This window comes from Lolium perenne, chromosome 5 (genome assembly GCF_019359855.2).
Source record: "Lolium perenne isolate Kyuss_39 chromosome 5, Kyuss_2.0, whole genome shotgun sequence".
In the NCBI taxonomy this organism is placed as follows: Eukaryota; Viridiplantae; Streptophyta; class Magnoliopsida; order Poales; family Poaceae; genus Lolium; species Lolium perenne.
The window spans coordinates 137,487,769-137,505,462 of NC_067248.2; positions in this window are offsets into that span (position 1 = coordinate 137,487,769).

Consider the following 17,694-nt stretch of genomic DNA (forward strand, 5'->3'; position numbering starts at 1 on the left):
GCCTCTAATAATGTGTGTGTGCAATCGATCGATGATCCCTAAACCTTAAACCCTAAAACCCTAATCCCTAATCCCTAATTATACCCTAAACGTACACCCTAAACACCCTAAACACTAAACCCTAAACCCTAGACCCTAAACCCTAAACACTACACCCTAAACCCTAAACCCTAAACACTAAACACTAAACCCTAAACCCTAAACCTAGACCCTAAACCCTAAACACTAAACCCCAAACCCTAAACCCTAAACCCTAGACCCTAAACCCTAATTAACCCTAACCCTAACCCTAAAACCCTAGCTAGATAACCCTAAACCCTAATTAAACCCTACATATATATGCCAACGACACTTCATTGCGCATCAAGCAGGCGACCAACTAATTAGCGCTGATAAATTAATTAACTTGAATTTTGACAAGTTCTCTCGAATGAAAACACATTTGATTAAGTTGCCTCATAATATATATACAATTAGTGTGCATGCGCGCATGTCATACCTTGCACATATCATTCGTGCATATATTTCAATATATATCTGAACATATTCTTGGGGATATATATATATATATCAATCTCTCTCTCGATCTATATATCGTTGGTGGCCAAAAAACACACTTATATACGCATGCACTTTATGCGCAAGGGCGCGGGTGCCTCTAATAATGTGTGTGTGCACTCGATTGATGAGCCCTAAACCTTAAACCCTAAAACCCTAATCCATAATCCCTAATTATACCCTAAACGTACACCCTAAAGACCCTAAACACTAAACCCTAAACCCTAGACCCTAAACCCTAAACACTACACCCTAAACCCTAAACACTAAACCCTAAACCCTAACCCTAGACCCTAAACCCTAAACACTAAACCCCAAACCCCAAACCCCAAAACCTAAACCCTAGACCCTAAACCCTAATTAACCCTAACCCTAACCCTAAAACCCTAGCTAGATAACCCTAAACCCTAATAAAACCCTACATATATATATAGGCCAACGACACTTCATTGCGCATCAAGCAGGCGACCAACTAATTAGCGCTGATAAATTAATTAACTTGAATTTTGACAAGTTCTCTCGAATGAAAACACATTCGATTAAGTTGCCTCATAATATATATACAATTAGTGTGCATGCGCGCATGTCATACCTTGCACATATCATTCGTGCATATATTTCAATATATATCTGAACATATTCTTGGGGATATATATATATTTCAATCTCTCTCTCGATCTATATATCGTTGGTGGCCAAAAAACACACTAGCTAGCTTATATACGCATGCACTTTATGCGCAAAGGCGCGGGTGCCTCTAATAATGTGTGTGTGCACTCGATCGATGATCCCTAAACCTTAAACCCTAAAACCCTAATCCATAATCCCTAATTATACCCTAAACGTACACCCTAAACACCCTAAACACTAAACCCTAAACCCTAGACCCTAAACCCTAAACACTACGACACCCTAAACCATAACCCCTAAACACTAAACCCTAAACCCTAACCCTAGACGCTAAACCCTAAACACTAAACCCCAAACCCTAAACCCTAGACCCTAAGCCCTAATTAACCCTAACCCTAACCCTAAAACCCTAGCTAGATAACCCTAAACCCTAAACCCTAATTAAACCCTATATATATATATAGGCCAACGACGCTTCATTGCGCATCAAGTAGGCGACCAACTAATTAGCGCTGATAAATTAATTAACTTGAATTTTGACAAGTTCTCTCGAATGAAAACACATTTGATTAAGTTGCCTCATAATATATATACATTTAGTGTGCATGCGCGCATGTCATACCTTGCACATATCATTCGTGCATATATTTCAATATATATCTGAACATATTCTTGGGGATATATATATATTTCAATCTCTCTCTCTCGATCTATATATCGTTGGTGGCCAAAAAACACACTAGCTAGCTTATATACGCATGCACTTTATGCGCAAAGGCGCGGGTGCCTCTAATAATGTGTGTGTGCACTCGATCGATGATCCCTAAACCTTAAACCCTAAAACCCTAATCCATAATCCCTAATTATACCCTAAACGTACACCCTAAACACCCTAAACACTAAACCCTAATCCCTAGACCCTAAACCCTAAACACTACGACACCCTAAACCCTAAACCCTGAACACTAAACCCTAAACCCTAACCCTAGACCCTAAACCCTAAACACTAAACCCCAAACCCTAAACCCTAAACCCTAGACCCTAAACCCCAATTAACCCTAACCCTAACCCTAAAACCCTAGCTAGATAACCCTAAACCCTAATTAAACCCTACATATATATAGGCCAGCGACACTTCATTGTGCATCAAGCAGGCGACCAACTAATTAGCGCTGATAAATTAATTAACTTGAATTTTGACAAGTTCTCTCGAATGAAAACACATTTGATTAAGTTGCCTCATAATATATATACAATTAGTGTGCATGCGCGCATGTCATACCTTGCACATATATCATTCGTGCATATATTTCAATATATATCTGAACATATTCTTGGGGATATATATATTTCAATCTCTCTCTCGATCTATATATCGTTGGTGGCAAAAAAACACACTTATATACGCATGCACTTTATGCGCAAAGGCGCAGGTGCCTCTAATAATGTGTGTGTGCACTCGATCGATGATCCCTAAACCTTAAACCCAAAAACCCTAATCCCTAATCCCTAATTATACCCTAAACGTACACCCTAAACACTAAACCCTAAACCCTAAACCCTAGACCCTAAACCCTAAACACTACACCCTAAACCCTAAACACTAAACACTAAACCCTAAACCCTAAACCTAGACCCTAAACCCTAAACACTAAACCCCAAACCCTAAACCCTAAACCCTAGACCCTAAACCCTAATTAACCCTAACCCTAACCCTAAAACCCTAGCTAGATAACCCTAAATCCTAAACCCTAATTAAACCCTACATATATATAGGCCAACGACACTTCATTGCGCATCAAGCAGGCGACCAACTAATTAGCGCTGATAAATTAATTAACTTGAATTTTGACAAGTTCTCTCGAATGAAAACACATTTGATTAAGTTGCCTCATAATATATATACAATTAGTGTGCATGCGCGCATGTCATACCTTGCACATATCATTCGTGCATATATTTCAATATATATCTGAACATATTCTTGGGGATATATATATATTTCAATCTCTCTCTCGATCTATATATCGTTGGTGACCAAAAATCACACTTATATACGCATGCACTTTATGCGCAAAGGCGCGGGTGCCTCTAATAATGTGTGTGTGCACTCGATCGATGATCCCTAAACCTTAAACCCTAAAACCCTAATCCATAATCCCTAATTATACCCTAAACGTACACCCTAAACACTAAACCCTAAACCCTAAACCCTAAACACTACACCCTGAACCCTAAACACTAAACCCTAAACCCTAACCCTAGACCCTAAACCCTAAACACTAAACCCCAAACCCCAAACCCCAAACCCTAAACCCTAGACCCTAAACCCTAATTAACCCTAACCCTAACCCTAAAATCCTAGCTAGATAACCCTAAACCCTAAACCCTAATTAAACCCTATATATATAGGCCAATGACACTTCATTGCGCATCAAGCAGGCGACCAACTAATTAGCGCTGATAAATTAATTAACTTGAATTTTGACAAGTTCTCTCGAATGAAAACACATTTGATTAAGTTGCCTCATAATATATATACAATTAGTGTGCATGCGCGCATGTCATACCTTGCACATATCATTCGTGCATATATTTCAATATATATCTGAACATATTCTTGGGGATATATATATATTTCAATCTCTCTCTCGATTTATATATCGTTGGTGGCCAAAAAACACACTAGCTAGCTTATATACGCATGCACTTTATGCGCAAAGGCGCGGGTGCCTCTAATAATATGTGTGTGCACTCGATCGATGATCCCTAAACCTTAAACCCTAAAACCCTAATCCATAATCGCTAATTATACCCTAAACGTACACCCTAAACACCCTAAACACTAAACCCTAAACCCTAGACCCTAAACCCTAAACACTACGACACCCTAAACCATAAACCCTAAACACTAAACCCTAAACCCTAACCCTAAACCCTAAACACTAAACCCCAAACCCTAAACCCTAGACCCTAAACCCTAATTAACCCTAACCCTAAAACCCTAGCTAGATAACCCTAAACCCTAAACCCTAATTAAACCCTATATATATAGGCCAACGACACTTCATTGCGCATCAAGCAGGCGACCAACTAATTAGCGCTGATAAATTAATTAACTTGAATTTTGACAACTTCTCTCGAATGAAAACATATTTGATTAAGTTGCCTCAGAATATATATACAATTAGTGTGCATGCGCGCATGTCATACCTTGCACATATCATTCGTGCATATATTTCAATATATATCTGAACATATTCTTGGGGTTATATATATTTCAATCTCTCTCTCGATCTATATATCGTTGGTGGCCAAAAAACACACTTATATACGCATGCACTTTATGCGCAAAGGCGCGGGTGCCTCTAATAATGTGTGTGTGCAATCGATCGATGATCCCTAAACCTTAAACCCTAAAACCCTAATCCCTAATCCCTAATTATACCCTAAACGTACACCCTAAACACCCTAAACACTAAACCCTAAACCCTAGACCCTAAACCCTAAACACTACACCCTAAACCCTAAACCCTAAACACTAAACACTAAACCCTAAACCCTAAACCTAGACCCTAAACCCTAAACACTAAACCCCAAACCCTAAACCCTAAACCCTAGACCCTAAACCCTAATTAACCCTAACCCTAACCCTAAAACCCTAGCTAGATAACCCTAAACCCTAATTAAACCCTACATATATATGCCAACGACACTTCATTGCGCATCAAGCAGGCGACCAACTAATTAGCGCTGATAAATTAATTAACTTGAATTTTGACAAGTTCTCTCGAATGAAAACACATTTGATTAAGTTGCCTCATAATATATATACAATTAGTGTGCATGCGCGCATGTCATACCTTGCACATATCATTCGTGCATATATTTCAATATATATCTGAACATATTCTTGGGGATATATATATATATTTCAATCTCTCTCTCTCGATCTATATATCGTTGGTGGCCAAAAAACACACTTATATACGCATGCACTTTATGCGCAAGGGCGCGGGTGCCTCTAATAATGTGTGTGTGCACTCGATTGATGAGCCCTAAACCTTAAACCCTAAAACCCTAATCCATAATCCCTAATTATACCCTAAACGTACACCCTAAACACCCTAAACACTAAACCCTAAACCCTAGACCCTAAACCCTAAACACTACACCCTAAACCCTAAACACTAAACCCTAAACCCTAACCCTAGACCCTAAACCCTAAACACTAAACCCCAAACCCCAAACCCCAAAACCTAAACCCTAGACCCTAAACCCTAATTAACCCTAACCCTAACCCTAAAACCCTAGCTAGATAACCCTAAACCCTAATAAAACCCTACATATATATATAGGCCAACGACACTTCATTGCGCATCAAGCAGGCGACCAACTAATTAGCGCTGATAAATTAATTAACTTGAATTTTGACAAGTTCTCTCGAATGAAAACACATTCGATTAAGTTGCCTCATAATATATATACAATTAGTGTGCATGCGCGCATGTCATACCTTGCACATATCATTCGTGCATATATTTCAATATATATCTGAACATATTCTTGGGGATATATATATTTCAATCTCTCTCTCGATCTATATATCGTTGGTGGCCAAAAAACACACTAGCTAGCTTATATACGCATGCACTTTATGCGCAAAGGCGCGGGTGCCTCTAATAATGTGTGTGTGCACTCGATCGATGATCCCTAAACCTTAAACCCTAAAACCCTAATCCATAATCCCTAATTATACCCTAAACGTACACCCTAAACACCCTAAACACTAAACCCTAAACCCTAGACCCTAAACCCTAAACACTACGACACCCTAAACCATAACCCCTAAACACTAAACCCTAAACCCTAACCCTAGACGCTAAACCCTAAACACTAAACCCCAAACCCTAAACCCTAGACCCTAAGCCCTAATTAACCCTAACCCTAACCCTAAAACCCTAGCTAGATAACCCTAAACCCTAAACCCTAATTAAACCCTATATATATATATAGGCCAACGACGCTTCATTGCGCATCAAGTAGGCGACCAACTAATTAGCGCTGATAAATTAATTAACTTGAATTTTGACAAGTTCTCTCGAATGAAAACACATTTGATTAAGTTGCCTCATAATATATATACATTTAGTGTGCATGCGCGCATGTCATACCTTGCACATATCATTCGTGCATATATTTCAATATATATCTGAACATATTCTTGGGGATATATATATATTTCAATCTCTCTCTCTCGATCTATATATCGTTGGTGGCCAAAAAACACACTAGCTAGCTTATATACGCATGCACTTTATGCGCAAAGGCGCGGGTGCCTCTAATAATGTGTGTGTGCACTCGATCGATGATCCCTAAACCTTAAACCCTAAAACCCTAATCCATAATCCCTAATTATACCCTAAACGTACACCCTAAACACCCTAAACACTAAACCCTAAACCCTAGACCCTAAACCCTAAACACTACGACACCCTAAACCCTAAACCCTGAACACTAAACCCTAAACCCTAACCCTAGACCCTAAACCCTAAACACTAAACCCCAAACCCTAAACCCTAAACCCTAGACCCTAAACCCCAATTAACCCTAACCCTAACCCTAAAACCCTAGCTAGATAACCCTAAACCCTAATTAAACCCTACATATATATAGGCCAGCGACACTTCATTGTGCATCAAGCAGGCGACCAACTAATTAGCGCTGATAAATTAATTAACTTGAATTTTGACAAGTTCTCTCGAATGAAAACACGTTTGATTAAGTTGCCTCATAATATATATACAATTAGTGTGCATGCGCGCATGTCATACCTTGCACATATATCATTCGTGCATATATTTCAATATATATCTGAACATATTCTTGGGGATATATATATTTCAATCTCTCTCTCGATCTATATATCGTTGGTGGCCAAAAAAACACACTTATATACGCATGCACTTTATGCGCAAAGGCGCGGGTGCCTCTAATAATGTGTGTGTGCACTCGATCGATGATCCCTAAACCTTAAACCCTAAAACCCTAATCCCTAATTATACCCTAAACGTACCCTAAACACCCTAATTAACACTAACCCTAACCCTACCCTAGGTGTAGCTAACCCTAAACCCTAATTAAACCCTACATATATATATATATATATAGGCCAACGACACTTAATTGCGTATCAAGCAGACGACCAACTAATTAGCGCTGATAAATTAATTAACTTGAATTTTGACAAGTTCTCGAATGAAAAACACGTACATTTGATTAAGTTGCCTCAGAATATATATATATATATATATATATATATATATATATATATATATATATATATAGAGCCCAACTATTCTCGAACCCCCCTTAAGAGTGGTTCTAGAATAGCTATTCTAGAACCCCCTTAATCCCGCTTAGTTTCTTCCTCGCACCAAACCCGACCACCCCCCCCCACCACTCCCCGAACCGGCCCACCTCCCATCCCCGAACTGCCCCACGTTCTTCCTCGTGACCCCGTGTCGCCTCCCACCATCCCGCCGCCACCGCCTCCTCCACGCCGCCGGCGGTCGGCTCCACGGCGCGCCCATCCTCGCAGAAAATGAAGCCGCCGCGCACCTCCTCGGGTCCCCGCCGCGCGCCTCCCCGGGGTCCCCGCCGCCGTCGTGACTATCGGGTCCCCTGCTGCGTGCCTCCTGGATCCCGCCGCCGCGCGCCTCCTGGATCCCGCCGCCGCGCGCCTCCTGAATCCCGCCGCCGCGAGCCTCCTGGATCCCCGACGCTGCACGTCTACTAGATCACTACTGGAGTGTGCTCCTCATCTACATGCGTCGCTGCACCAACCCACCATGCCTGGCCAGTGAAGGTTGTCATCCCCTACCGCAGAGTTCGATGCTGGTCAGCGGTGATGCTGTTTGGTTTGCCTAACATGTGGAGTTCACTTCTTTGTCAACTTAAAAAATAGCATCTACAAAAACCAGGAAGTTCACGTCTACAAGACTCGGTAGTTCACATCTGCAGAACTTGGATGTTCACATAGACGAAATTTGTAATCTTAGCAAATTCTCCAGATTTCAAAAAATCAGGAAGTTCACATCTGCAAGACTTGGAAGTTCACACTCACAAAATTCAGAAGTTTAGAAATTTTTTCTAGAGTTCAAAAAATGGGAAGTTCGCAATATTTTCAGAAGTTCACTTGCCACCACCGGGAAGTTCATTTACCTCCATACGGAAATTCACTCCCCGTATAGAAGTTCATATTTGAAAATGGAAGTTCACTCCTTACAATGTTGAGGTCCGTCTGGAAGTTCAGATGCAGATAAGGGGAAGTTCAAATAGTGCAGATGCGACGGTAGTTCGCTATATTTTCTGAAGTTCACTTCAAACCAGACCAAAGTTTTGGAAGTTCGCTCTGTACAATATTGAAGTCCGTCGGGAAGTTCAGATTCAGGGGAGAAGAAGTTCACATCCACAGAAGTTCGCTATAATTTTATTACATGCCTGAAACTTTTATACCGCGATCGGAAGTTCACTAACAGATATAAAGGAAGTTCACTTCTATATTCGAGCACCTCATACACTCTGTTTTTCTGGACGGAAATCATACGCATAGAAATCGTCCGTACAACCACCGATTGCGCAAATCGATCAACTCAACGTACAATTAGCACTAATATAACTCTACTAATACTCCAACATATCGCAATGCCACACCTACTCAATCTAGATGAGCCAATTTCGAAATGTTCTTGTGTCGGCGTTATCTTCACTTTTATGTATTTCTGAAATTAAACTAAAACCATTTAGAATTTGGAAAAACATTCAACATGAAAAAGATTCGCCTAATCAATATCTTTTCAACGCAATATCATTTGGAAAATTCCGATAAGTGGTTCGGAAATTAGCCCCAAAAAACAGTTCGAAAAATCGAGAAGTTCGAAAAACGTAATCACGTATTTTCAAATCTGCTCTTAAACTGTAAAGAATTTAGAAAAGTGTTCTTCATGAAAAAGGTGCGCCTAGTCAGCACCTTTCCAACGGCATATCATACGCATCATTCCGATAAACGGTTTGAAAACTGGAACCCCAAAACTGTACAAAAATAGAGAAATCCGAGAAAACGTCGTTTTGTATATTTCAAATTAATTTAAATCAATAAAGAATTTGGGAAAACAATGAACACGAAAAAGTTGCGAAATTTCCGTGCGAATCCAACGGTATATTATACGCATCAATCCGATAAGCGGTTTGAAAATCATCATGGAAACACTGTCCGCACGAACATGCAATTCTGGTATTCCGTCGAGAAGTTCACTAGGAAAACACGCGGAAGTTCAGAAAGGGTTCGAGAATAGTTATTCTCGAACCGGTTCGAGAATAGCAGACCTATATATATATATATATATATATATATATATATATATATATATATATATATATATATAGGGTTGAACTATTCTGCAACCGGTGCTCAGAATATTATTCTGAGCACCACCCGACCCTATAAGGAGCGTAATCTGGGAAAACCACCGAATCGGTTCAATCAATGAAAAAAACACCACCCAACCCCGACGCCATTTTCCTCTTCTCCCCACCTTTTCTCCCCCGCCGGCGGCCAACCATCGCCTCAACTCCCGCCGGCCGACCCCGCCTCCCTGCTGCGGGCCTGGATCCCATCGCCACCGCGTCCTCTGACTCCCCCGCGACCCCTCTTCCCCGCGCCCCTGCCGGTGCCCTGGCCGCCTCCCCCTGGCAACTGCCGCGGGCGCCTCTGCTCCAAGATGCCGCCGCCTTCTCCTTCAACCGGAGCCGCCGCCTCCCCCAGCGAGGTCGCCGCCTTCTCCTTCAACCGGAGCCGCCGCCTCCCCCAGCGAGGCCGCCCGACCTTCCTAGAGCCACTGCCGGCCTCCTCCAGCCCGACCACCTGGCCTTCCCCAGATCCGCCGGTGGGACTCCGCCGGTCTCTCCCAGTCCGCCTCCACGGGCGCGCCCGCCCATCGCCGGAGCGAGTCCAACGACGACTAGGTCCCCTGTGAGTCGACCTACTCTGCATCGCTGCCGCTAGCCTGTACTGAATGCATCCCCGACCTGTGCTGCCTGCATCCCCGACCTGTACTGCCTACGACCCTGCAGGCCCCTTCCACCTCCATCCCCAGCAGGTCCAGCACCCCTCGAGCAATTTGGCCGCCTCTCTGCAACATGTTTTGGATGGTGTCTTGAACTGCCTGCTCCGGTGTATCAAACTGTCTGTTCTCGTGTACTCAACTGGCGCATCCGACTCGTCCGGCCACTAGTTGCTGATGGCTGCCGTGCGGCCCCTCAAAACCAGCTTGCCTGCAGCGCGCATTCAACCCGCTAGTTGATGATACTCTAGTGCTTCTGCTGTTGTGAACAAGGTGTTGAGATGAACTAAACTTTAGTGCTCTACTTTGATCTCTAATTCTTGCTGATTTCTAGCTGATAAATGCAATACACGTATCTGTTGTTGCTGCAGCACGGACCAGAAGATTTGGAGAGGGCAACACCCTGGTGCTGCAGATGTCAGCGCGAAAGAGATGACCCGGCCGTCGTCCACGGGACCGCCCAGCTGCTATCTCTGAATTTTTTCTATTTCTTGCGCTAGGCAATATAGGCAAGTTCAGAAGAAAAGCTCAATCAATGGTGGAAGGAAGTGCAAGTGCCTGTTGTCGGCGACCACGTACTCCTATCACCAACAAAGATGGATTTTGCAGCGCAGAAATCTCTGCCCGCCCGCTGTTACATGTATCATAGCCAAACACGCGGGCCGTTTCTTCACTTCTCTGGTTGAAATTGATTTTGTAGCTGGCTTCGGATGCATCAACAATGAAGCTGCGGAGACTATACTGAATACGTGGTGATGGTCAGAAGATAAAACCAAGACATGTGGAGGAAAAGGAGATGCCTATTTTTTTTGTCAAAAAGCATCATTGATTTTTTATACAAACGCACAGTGCCGTGTTTCTATCTCCCCATGTCTGTCAAGCATATGAAGTAATACCTCCGATGCACGTGCTACCAGTGATCAGGAAGTCTGCTCTGTTTTTTTCTAGTATGCGAACTTTAAATTACTGAGAATCGTAAATTCATCAAATGTGAATTCTAATCATTGTAGTTCGGGAAGTTCAACCATTGTGGTTCAGACAGTACAACCGTTTTATCCTGTCAGCTAAAGTTGTTTTTTAATAAATAAAACTCATCCAAAAAAAATGTATTCCATCGGTATCCTTATAGATTGATAGAGTTGACAGTTCAACCTTTATAGATTGGCCGCCCCCATGCCACCTGCTCGCCACCGGGCCGGAACAACCCTGCTAGAGCAGGACCCCGCCTCCGACGCACTGCCCTCGCGCTGCAGGGGAAGATCCGCACCCATCAACCCCATCCAAAGCTCCAGTGCCGCCCATTTCTCCTGCACGACTCTGACGCCCTTCCTCTTGCACGACTCCGATGCAACAGTGAGTACGAGAATTGCAACGACTTGGTCCTATGCAACCCAACAGTGAGTACTATGAATACCTGTGGGCCGGTTACTGCCACTCCTTTTTACTGTTGCGCGCTTGCGATTGGGTGGAGCGGAGGAGGTACTAGAGCGGGAACGCCGCGCTGCTGCTCGCCCACGCCCGTGGGCGCTCTGCTAGCTTGCTGGTCGCTGCTGCAGCGAGGCGCGGACGGGGAGGCCCAGTGCACGCACGCGCAGTCGTAGAGCAGGTTACTGTGGAGATGGAGGTGCACGGATGTTGATTGCCCCCCCCCCCCCCACAAGCACGCCGCCGGCCACTCCCATTTGTCAACGCCGCCGGATTTACTCTCTCGATTTGGAGGCCGGTTGAATTTTTGGTTACAAAACTACTACGTTGATTACTGAATTGAGCTGTTGATGATAGCTGAAATATATTGCCGAACAAAGTCTAATTGAACTGCCGGCGAGAGGAAGGTCGTGCACTGCCGAGCATCACAACCTTGTGAAACTTCACTACCTTTTTCGCTGGTTGTTCTTGTAATATCAAGTGAACGCACTGCCATCTTCTTCTAGCATGAGAGATTCTTCTAGTGGTGGTACTGTTCATCAATTGATGCAACTTTTAACATAGTAAAGAGAAACAATTAGAGCATAGTTGTGAAAATCACTTACAAAAATAATGGTACTGTAAGTTTAATTGCTAGCATTTGGTGCGAGCAGTGCACCCACTAAATTTTGGAAGTACTAGAAAACCAATGGAGAAAAAACAAAATAATCTAGTCATCCGGAGTGAAGGTCAAATACTTGTGGTTGAGAAGTACAACTATTTGGCGCGAGCAGTGCACTTACTTCATATTGGAAGTACTAGAAAACCAATGTAGGAAAAACAAAATAATCTTGTTTTCCACGAGGAAGTTCAACTACTTGACGCTGAGAAGTACAAGTATTCGACACGAGCAGTACACCTGCTTAATATATGAAGTACAAGAAAAACGAGAAAATCCAAATGTACAAAAAAATATAATCTGGTCATCCGCGAGGAAGTTCAAATGCTAGATATAAATAAGTACAACCATTTAACACGAGCAGTACAAGCAGTTATTATAGGAAGTAAAAGAAAACCAACAAAATCCAAATCTAGAAAAAACATAAAAAAATCCCATCATCCGTGAGGAAGTTCAAATAGTTGATGCGGAGAAGTGCAACCATTCAACACGAGCAGTACACCCGCTTAATATAGGAAGTACAAGAAAACCGACAAAATCCAAATGTACAAAAAACAATAATAATCCCGTCACCAGCGAGGAAGTTCATATACTTGAAAATGAGAAGCACAACCATTCGGCACGAGCAGTACACCCACTTAATATAGAAAAGTACAATAAACCCGACAAAGTCCAAATGAAGAAAAAACAAAATAATCCTATCATTTGCGAGGAAGTACGTGCAGTGATTCTGAGAAGTACAGGCGGAGACAACAGAAAGTACAAGCGGTAATTACATGAACTAAAAGTGTTCAAAGAAAAATACTCCCACCTAAGTTCACATAGGAAAAATAAATAATCCCATCACCCGTAAAGAAGTTCATATACTTGACAAAGAGAAGTACAACCATTCAACACGATCAATACACCCACTTAATATAGGAAGTATAAGAAACCCGAGAAAGTCCAAATGTAGAAAAAACAAAATAATCCCGTCATCTGCAAGTACGAGCAGTGATTCTGAGAAGTACAGGCGGAGACAACAGTAAGTACAAGCGGTAATTACATGAAGAAAATGCCCCCACATAAGTTCACATAGCAACATTGTGAAGTTCATATATGAAGATCCGGGAAGTGCACAATCTCTTAAAATAGAATATAGGGACAATCTAACATTATCATTTTGAAGCACACACTAGTATCAATACATTTTCAGGAAGTACAACCACGAAGGCCAAGCAGTACAAGGACATGTCGTGGGAAGTTCAGATGCGCGTGGTTGTGCTGAGCATTTTGTGTGGCCACGGACCTCAAACGAACACCGTATGAGAAACTTATAGTCATTTTACTGAACACTTTCGTGAAACAGCGCCGAGAAGTACAACCGCATTTCCCTAGAAGTGCAAGTTCGTATCGAGGGAAGTTCAATGCTCTGTTTTTACGGGGCGGAAATCTATTGTTCAAATCTCATCGATTTGATCACCAACCACTTCAATCATTGTCACCAAAAGCTTTATATGGTAGAGTATATGTCTAATGTCATTACCTACAACATTTTACAACAACTAGATGGATCTAATCTATTAAATTCAAATTGTTATCCCACAAAATATATCGGAAACATGATTTCAAAACATCTAAAATTACTTTCAAATCGTTTGGAGTTGGAAAAAATGGTAGATACGAAAAAGATGCGCCATTTTGAGACCTTTCCAACCGTATATCATTTGCATTGGTTAAATATGCCGCATGGAAATCGCGGGGAAAATCATTCGGTGCCCGTCACATAAAACGGGCGGATAGTAAATCGAGTTATTCTCTTAAACTGTAAGGAATTAGAGAAAACAATTCAAATAAGAAAGTTGCGCCTAGTCCATAGCTTTCCAACGCCATATCATTTGCATCATTCCGACAAACGGTTGAAAAAATTCATCCAAATTACTGTCCGCTCATTTTTGAGTACGTCCGGATTTCGGTATTTTCAAAATTGTTCAAAAACTGTGAGGATTTTGAAAAAACTTAAAACATGAAAAAGTTGCGAAATTTCATTATCTTTCCAACGGTATATCATTTGCACAGTTTAGATAAGCGATTCGAAAATTGAGCTAAAAGTTCGTTTTCTAGCCATATAGAAGCGTTTTCGTATTTCCAAAATTAAATTTAAACCGTGCAAAATCTGTGAAAATTGTGAACATGAAAAAGTTGCGATTTTTCATTATCTATCCAATGGTATATCATTTGCATAGTTCCGACAAATGGTTGAGAAACTCGAGGTATAATCAGTACCTCTGAAGAAAACGGGAAGTTCAGGTAAGTTCGACAGAAAGTTGAACCCTGTTATCCGGGAAGTATAACCTTGTGTCCAGGAAAGTACAAGTCGGTGCTCAGAATATTATTCTGCAACCGGTTGCAGAATAGTGTTGGTATATATATATATATATATATATAATTAGTGTGCATGCATGGCCTACCATATGCATGCATGCATTCACGCATATTTTTTTTAAATATATATTTGAACATATTCTTGGGGATTTCAATCTCTCTCTCTCTCTCTCAATCTATATATCGTTTGTGGCCAAAAACACAGACATACGCATGCACTTTAATTTATGCGCAAAAGGCGCGGGTGCCTCTAATATATAATATGTGTGCGCACTCGATCGATATATGATCCCTAAACCTTAAACCCTAAAACCCTAATCCCTAAACCCTAGCTAAACACCCTAATTAAACATCCTAGACCCTAAACCCTAACCCTAACCCATACTTAAAACACATAACCCCTAGACCCTAAACACTAAACACTAAACCCTAAACTATAACCCCTAGCTAACCCTAATCCCTAACAACCCTAACCCTAATGACCCTAGACCCTAATCCCTAAACCCGAACCCTAATCCCTAAACCCTAAACCCTATAAACCCTAAACCCTAGCTCTAGCTATATATATATAGGCCCCAAATGACACACTTAATTGCACATCGATCACGCAGGCCAGGGGGCCTCGCGGTCCCCTAAATTAAGTGTGATATTAACCCTAACTAAACCATATATATATAACTAACCCGTCCTAGCTAATCAAACTTGGCTACTTAATTAAAACACATAACCCCAAACTATACTAGCTATAACCCGATCTAATAAAAACCTACTCTATATGTATATACCTAGCTAGCAAACCCTAGATTAACCCCAATTAATATATATGGCCTATATCGATCATGTATGATCGAACATCCCTGAGATTCATTCATTAATTAATTATATAATTAGCGCTGATAAATTAATTAACTTGAATATATTGACAAGTTCTCGAATGAAAACACACACTTTGATTAAGTTGCCTCACAATATATATATAATTAGTGTGCATGCATGCATGGCCTACCATGCATGCATATTTATATATATATATATATTTGAACATTCTTGGCGATTTCAATAATCTCTCATCTCTATCTCTCTCTTTATAGATTGGTGTGGCCAGCGCAACGACACACATTATGCTTGCACTTTACGCGCAAAGGCGGGTGCCTCTAATAGTGCATGTCTATGCACACTCGATCGATCTAGCTAGAGTTTTGATTAATTGTGTAGCACACTAATAAAAAAGTTGTAATTAATTTAATTCACAACAAGTTATAATTAACCCTAACACATAAACCCTCTAAATAAACCATAAAACCCTATATAGCTAGCTATAGGCCAACGACGACCCTTAATTGCACATCAAGCAGGCCAGGGGTCCTCGCGGTCCTCTAATTAAATATATGTGCCATTAACCCTAAACCCTAAACCGTATATATATAGAAAACTAACCTTAGCTAATCAAACCCTCGTTAAAACACATAACCCCAAGCTAATTAATAACCCAATCTAATAAAACCTTGCTATATATATAGCTAGTAAACCCTAGATTATATAACCCCAATTAATATATGGCCTATATCGATCATATATATATAGACATTATTGGGATTCATTAATTATATAATAAGTATTGATAATTCAATTAATTATCTTGAATTTTGACAAGGTCTGAAATGAAAACACACTTTAATTAATTTGCCTCACAATATATATAATTAATATGCATGCATGGCCTAACCATGCATGCTTATATATGTGTTTAATTTGGGGATTTCAATCGCTCTCTCGCCGCTCTCTCGTTGGTGGCCAACAACACACACATGCACTTTGTGCGCAAAGGCATGTGCCTCTAATAATGTGTGCGCGGTCGATCGGTCTATTTTTGATTAATCATAGCACACAAATAAAGAAGTTGTATTTGAATCCACACAACCCTAATCTAAAACACATAGCCCCTAACATGACCTAATTAATTGACCCCTTCTCTCTAGCTAATTAGTGGAAATTGCATAAAATCAAAAGGGGTCCCTCACTAATTATACATATATATCTAGATTGTGATAAACGTTTGCCCCATATTTGGTGGATGGGTGCATCTTGGCATGTGAAACAATTAATGTTTGCTAATGGCGTTGTCAAAATTTATGTACAAATGATTTCTTTCCATCCAAAGTGCATAAAATGGGAGTTTTAATGAAGAAAGTACAAATAAAACAGCTCAACATGCCTCCACACCCCGATTTTCACACGAAGTAGAGCCTATTTAAAGGATAATTCCAGAGTTTTACTATTTTTCAAGAAACTTTGCTAATTTCCACCCACTCACATGACTTTATGTCGATTTAACGAAATTAGGGCGAATTTAAACTACATGGGCAGGATAGTTTGAATTGTGCGCGCGGCAAAGGGAACCGCCTATTCCTCAACCTTGTGCATGACAAATTACACACGCAACTCCATTAAACACCACCTACCGGGCGGCCCGGCCGCATGACCCCCCACCCACCCCTACACAACTTATCCCCGTCCGTGCGAAGAGCTTCCCCTCCCCGTCCCATCCGTGCGAAGAAGAAGCTTCCTGATACGTCCCAAACGTATCTATAATTTCTTATGTTCCATGCTACTTTTATGATGATACTCACATGTTTTATACACATTATATGTCATTATTATACATTTTCCGGCACTAACCTATTGACGAGATGCCGAAGAGCCAGTTGTTGTTTTCTGCTGTTTTTGGTTTCAGAAATCCTAGTAAGGAAATATTCTCGGAATTGGACGAAATCAACGCCCAGGGGCCTATTTTTCCACGAAGCTTCCAGAAGTCCGAAGAGGAGATGAAGTGGGGCCACGAGGCGCCACCACAACAGGGCGGCGCGGCCCAGGTGCTGGCCGCGCGGCCCTAGCGTGTGGGGCCCTCGTGTGGCCCCCTGACCTACCCTTCCG